This window comes from Octopus sinensis, linkage group LG25, assembly GCF_006345805.1.
Source record: "Octopus sinensis linkage group LG25, ASM634580v1, whole genome shotgun sequence".
NCBI lineage: Eukaryota > Metazoa > Mollusca > Cephalopoda > Octopoda > Octopodidae > Octopus > Octopus sinensis.
In genome coordinates this window covers 8,278,600-8,284,962 of record NC_043021.1, presented here as the reverse complement: position 1 = coordinate 8,284,962, position 6,363 = coordinate 8,278,600, and the positions used below count along the sequence as shown (strand labels likewise).

The 6,363-nt window shown below is 39.7% G+C and overlaps 1 protein-coding gene across 3 annotated transcripts in view; it reads left to right on the top strand.

The window, feature by feature from the left end:
• The first annotated feature begins 30 nt into the window (after window positions 1–30).
• Window positions 31–6,363, top strand: part of LOC115224426 (DNA damage-regulated autophagy modulator protein 2-like) — a 61,765-nt gene continuing 55,432 nt past the window's right edge. The window contains exon 1 of one of the 3 annotated variants that reach the window (XM_036513273.1): window positions 31–390. The gene's annotated coding sequence lies outside the window, so the exon portion shown is untranslated. The remainder of the gene's footprint in view (window positions 391–6,363) is intronic. The other 2 variants (XM_036513272.1, XM_029795325.2) reach the window with 2 other exon arrangements.

Sequence of the window (6,363 nt, the reverse complement as noted above, 5' to 3'; positions counted from 1 at the left end):
GATAGATAGATAGATAGATAGATAGATAGATGAGAAACAGATAATCTCAAATGTCAGTCAAAGAGGAACAGACTGAGTGGGGTGTGATCAGAGAGAGAAACAGAGTGAAGAAAAGAGGAGGGGATCGTCCTATATCAGACATTGCCATTTGCTCCGGCTTTGGCGAATGTTGTAGTTCATGTTGGCTATTTGGTAGGATAAGGATTTTTTTTTTTTATCGCACTGCTCTACATCGGGGCTACATTTTGTATATTATCCCCCACCGTCGTCGTCATCATCGTTCTGAATTAGACAGGAAAAGAAATATTCCATACATACATCTATGTATGCATATACACGCAGAATGGATCAGATATGACTCTCTTTAATACAGACTCCAGATTTTTCAAGGTAAGTTGATCATATCAAGTAGAAATGCTCTCGCGTACGTACACATATATATATTCATTCCTACATATATATATATATATTAGTATGTATATGTATACAGAGTCACATGTAAACATTACCGATATTATACTTTCACATGGATGTTGTGTTTGGGGGAGAGAGATTTGAGGAGGCGATGGAAACACGAAATTCGCAAGAAGAGAGAGAGAGAGAATCGAAAGAGAAATAAGACATTAGTAGATGAGAACGGAACATTGTCATTGGAAAGACGATGTTTAGGGGGTTGTTCATAGATCAATATTTTGTTTTCCTTCTTGTGGTGAATTTAAAAATGTAGTGAATGGGAATAAGTCGTATAATATGTTGAGAGAAAGAAGGTAGTGCTCGCTTAAGTATTATCTCCAGTATTAACCAATAGGTTACTGAAGATAACTTTGCCTTGATTTTATTCAGATTTTACGAACGTGGTCACGAATGCCTAATTTTGATATCTGTGTGTATACAAGTACCCATATTTACCGTACATTCATATATATATATCCGCAAACATGTGACTATATATACAGATAGATTCAAAGATATGCCTATGCAGACGAACTCAGGAAAACCTGTTCCTATTTTGGCCACAATCAATCTAAATGGGTTTTGAAGAAATGATTTGGTTTCTTTTAAGTGAACAGTTCATCTCATTTAATAAATAAATTCATCTTTACAAATTCTCTTGCGCATACATGCTTACACACAAAATATATATAAACATATAAGAACATGTATATATATATATATATATATAATATATATATATATATATATATATATATATATATATACGCGCACACAGTTTTAATATTACGGACTCATACACAGATCCAATCCTGCAAACACTTGTGCACACACTCAGAAATAACCCCAGTAATTGCGTGTGTGTGTGTGTATGTGTGTGTAAGCACACACACACACAGCTCTACGAAGATTCGCGCACACACCCTTAAAATTGTTGGGATAAGATTATGCTCAAAACTATTGATCGATACTTAACTACCGCTCTTATCACTAATTCTCCCCCTCCTCTAGACTATGTTACTGTATCAAGCCCCACCCAAAGCCCTATTAACGACGATAATTCTTCGTGGTAAAATATTTATTGAATTTCCTAATTAAGGGTACATTGTCGTACAGTGTCCCCTTATCGTGCTCGCTTTCGGCGGTTTGTGATAACACGAACAGAAACCGAGGTTTGAACTTATGCCGCATAAGGGAACCTCTACATAGACATTTGCTTGCTAGAAATAGCAACCAAATCTTCTTCATACCACAACATACTATCTTAAACGGAGGGCATTCCTAGATATAGTGTATTCGAAAAAAAAAAATAATGGGATGACCACGGTCGGAAGGCGATTGAACAAAAATTCTGTTTCATTAGGGTTTACCTGGAATTCAACAGCGATGACGACGGGCATCGCCACTTCCATTTATTAACAACCAAACTAACAAACCAGCTAACCACTCATATACAATTACCTACAATTACAAGTTACCGTTTACTTTTGAGTTCGTGCACAAACTCTGGAGTCTCTGCTTTCAACTGACACTCTCACTTCGTCTTATTCCACAATACCTTTCTTCTTTCTACCTACTTCTTTTCATATTCATCTACCTTTTCTGTCTCTCCTTCTCTCATTCTCCATCTTCATTTACCTGTCTGATAAATTCTGTTATCTCCTACTATTTTAGCTGTTTGTTCGTCTATCTTTCTATCGATTTATTTCGTGCTGTGTTCCTTCCTATTGAAACGTATCTATCCATTAATATATCCCTTATACGCGTACGTGTATGTGTGTTTGTATGTATGTATGTAATCTATTTTCTTGCATTTTTTCATCTTTTCTCTCTCATCTACATGTCCTGATATTGTTATATTTCGGCATCTCTCTCTCTTCTCCTCTCTCTTTCTCTCTCTCTCCTCTCTCTCTCTCTCTCTCCCTCTGCATTTCTGTTAACGCAAAGACGAGCTAACGAGGGTGTAAAATCTACATGGTCGTTCGAACTGCTAGAAATGGCCGCCAAATTTTCCTTAAATCACACCCTTGCATCTTAAAAAAAGGGATAGAATACATTGAATAATATAGTTCTAGATATCTGGAACGAAAAAGATGGGTGGTCATGGTTGGAATAGCTTTGATCATAGGTCTCTTGGATCAGAGCTGACTTAGGTTGAACCGCAATAACAGTCTGTTCTTTAATGATACAAACTAGACATTTCTTCTATTGCATTTGTCAACACACACAAACACACACTTATCCATGTATATTTTGTCAACAAACTGTTATGGTTGTTGCTCAACTCAAGAGAAAAAGTGTCAGTTGAAAGCAGAGACTAAGTTTACTCTAGAAGCGTAAAACTATTGGATCAGGTTATGAAAGTTGCTAAAGAGAGATGCAGTGCATTTTATTAGGAACAGAATTTACAGAGATGTAATGCAGTTTGGTTTTGTGCCAAGAAGAAATATTTGCCATCTTTTTTAGTGGAGAATGCAGAAGTATTTTGCCAAGAGTAAACCCTGTACGTGACATTTCTTGACTTTTGACACAGTTCCATAATCTAAGATCTGGTGCTCTCTGAGGAAACTAGGGATCTGCAAATAGCTTGTGAGAGCTGTACAAGCCATGTGCAGAGATGCCGTTAGCAAAGTAAGTATTAGGCGTAGGAGTGGCTGTGTGGTAAGTAGTTCCGGGTTCAGTCCCACTGCGTGGCACCTTAGGCAAATGCCTTCTACTATAGCCTCGGGCTGACCAAAGCCATGTGAGTGGATTTGGTACACGGAAACTGAAAGAAGCCTGTCGTATATATATATATATATATATATATATATATATATATGTATATATGTGTGTGTGTATGTATATATGCTTGTGTGTCTGTATTTGTCCTCCCCAACATTGCTTGACAACCGATGCCGGTGTGTTTACGTCCCTGTAACTTAGCAGTTCGGCAAAAGAGTCCAATAGAATAAGTACTAGGCTTCTAAAGAATAAGTCCTGGGCTCGACTAAAAGGACGGTGCTCCAGCATGGCCACAGTCAAATGACTGAAACAAGTAAAAGAGATTAGTAATAAGTATAGCAATGAATTCAGTAGGGATACATCAAAGATTCAGTCCTCAGCTTCACTTCTTTTCATTGTCCTCCAAACTGTGATGTACTCAGATGAGGTACTCTTTTACTCTTTTACTTGTTTCAGTCATTTGACTGCGGCCATGCTGGAGCACCGCCTTTAATCGAGCAACTCGACCCTGGGACTTATTCTTTTGTAAGCCCAGTACTTATTCTATCGCTCTCTTTTGCTGAACCACTAAATTATGGGGGACGTAAACACACCAGCATCGGTTGTCAAGCAATGCTAGGGGGACAAACACAGACACACAAACACACATACGCATATATACATATATACAACGGGCTTCTTTCAGTTTCCATCTACCAAATCCACTCACAAGGATGTGGTCGGCCCGAGGCTATAGTAGAAGACACTTGCCCAAGGTGCCACGCAGTGGGACTGAACCCGGAACCATGTGGTTGGTAAACAAGCTTCTTACCACACAGCCACTCCTGCGCCACACCTGAGAGCAATGCTTTCATGGGGTGGGTGGGGTGATACTTTTAGATCTGCTGTATAAAAATGCATGGGTTTAGAGGCTCAAGGGTGGGGGTAGGAAATTCAAGCGTTGCCTCGGGTGGCTCACACTCTAGCTACACCAACTGCCTCCAAAACCATAACAGAAATGTAATCTTTTTTATGCCAATGTGCCTGAGACTGCCCTCTTGTCATTGTGTCTGTGTTTTTCCCGCCAGCACTGCTTGACAAGAAGACAGCTGGTGCTAGTGTGTTTACATACCCGTAACTTAGTGGTTCAGCAAAAGAGGCTGCAAGAATAAGAATTAGGCTTTTAAAAATAAGTACCGGGATCTATACATTCAACTAAAAAAAAATGATCGAGCTCTTGGGCCTTTTGGATTCTGTCAGACCAATGCCTGCAGGGAACATGTATGTTAAATGATAATGATGATGATGATGATATGTATGTATGTGGTGGTGGTGGTGGTGGTGGTACACAGACATACACACACACATGTATATGTAGAAGGTTGAAAAGGAACACGCGTTGATATATATATGGAAAACCAAGTCAAGGTAGAAAATGCTAAAATAATTTTATATAACAAACTGAAATGTTTTTTATAAAATTATTTTAGCATTTTCTACCTTGACTTGTTTTTCCATATATATATATATATATATATATATATATATATAAAATAAATAAAATAAAATAAATGCACCCTTTTAAAGTCTAGCTAAGCTCATGGGCCCGGTTTCCTGGTTTCTATGGCGTATGTGTTCCCCAGCTGGACAGGACACCAGTCCATCACAGCATTACTCATTTTTGCCAGCTGAGTGGACTGGAGCAACGTGAAATGAAGTGTTGCTCAAGAACACAATGCGTCGCCCGGTCCAGGAATCGAAACCACAATATTATGATCATAATGCTGACACCCTAACCACTAAGCCACGCCCCCCCCCCCCACACACACACACATTTATATATATATATTCATATTCCTGGTCCAGAAACCTATAATGAAGAGGTCAGAAAGTAAGCTATGCAAAGACTAAAGTTTTAGAAATAGAAGTTCACCTGGGAAATGACTGTTCGCTGTGTGTTGAAAAACAGGTAAACAAGATTTCCATATTGTGTACTCTGTATAAATAATGGGTGCATAAGAGATACTGTGGGGTCACAGGCTGATTAACAGAAGGGTTTGACTCTGAAAGCAGCTGATACACTGGAGCACAAGATTAGAAAAAGTGCATGTGAAATGGACTTTCCAATGCTTAGACAGCTCTCTAGAAGTAGTTGGGAGCTGTTGTAACATAGGGGACTTAATTAGCTGTGAAGATAAGTGTTCAGATATAGTCCCTAATGTGAAAACTGGTTGGAAAATTTCAGGGAGCTACTATCTCTACTGGCAATAAAGGGCTTATCCTTCAGAGTGAAGGGTAGGTTTTATGATACTTATATATAAAATGGGGCCTTTTTGTTTTGAAGACACCTACATCAACACCACGCAGGTCTCTCAAGCATTTTGCAAGGATATTGAAGAGCTGTGGGCCCTAGGAACCCAAGCTGTTGCAACATCTGAGGCTGTATTTTGATGGTGATGCTGAGACCTTTGGCACTATGTAGTAGTACCCCATTCAACTGTTGCATAACTTTCACTGCCAATGTTTGGTACAAGGCCTTCCAGGATTTTCCAGATGTATGTCACTGCATATCTTGTCACAGAGGGTTTGTGAAGAAAGGAAAGAGATGAAGTATGTTTTTGCTCAATGTGGCTAAAGCTTGAGAGAGGGACATGCACAATTGTCTTACTATAGAGGAGATACATGGCTACCCCACATTATTTAAGGGTGGATGGAGGAGCTGGATAGGAGATAGAGATGGTAGTTATGAGATGCCAGAGAATCTCAAGATACTAGTTGGTGAGTATAAGAGAGAATATGGACACTGGATCAGGAGGGAAAGGAGGGGGTGCATAATTTCTAAAGAGTGTCAAAAGGGAATAACAGATGGGGGAAGAGGTAATGAATAAGGGCAGAGGTGTGGTTGATTATGGATAAGGGTTTATAACCCAAACTATGTTCTCATGATATTCTACATGCTTAGACATCTATCATCATCGCTTAACGTCCGCTTTCCATGCTAGCATGGGTTGGACGGTTCAACTGGGGTCTGGGAAGCCAGGCCCAGTCTGATCTGGCAGTGTTTCTACAGCTGGATGCCCTTCCTAACGCCAACCACTCCATGAGTGTAGTGGGGGCTTTTTACGTGCCACCAGAACAGGTGCCAGACGAGGCCGGCAATGGCCATGATCGGATGCTGCTTTTTACGTGCCACCAGCACGGAGGCCA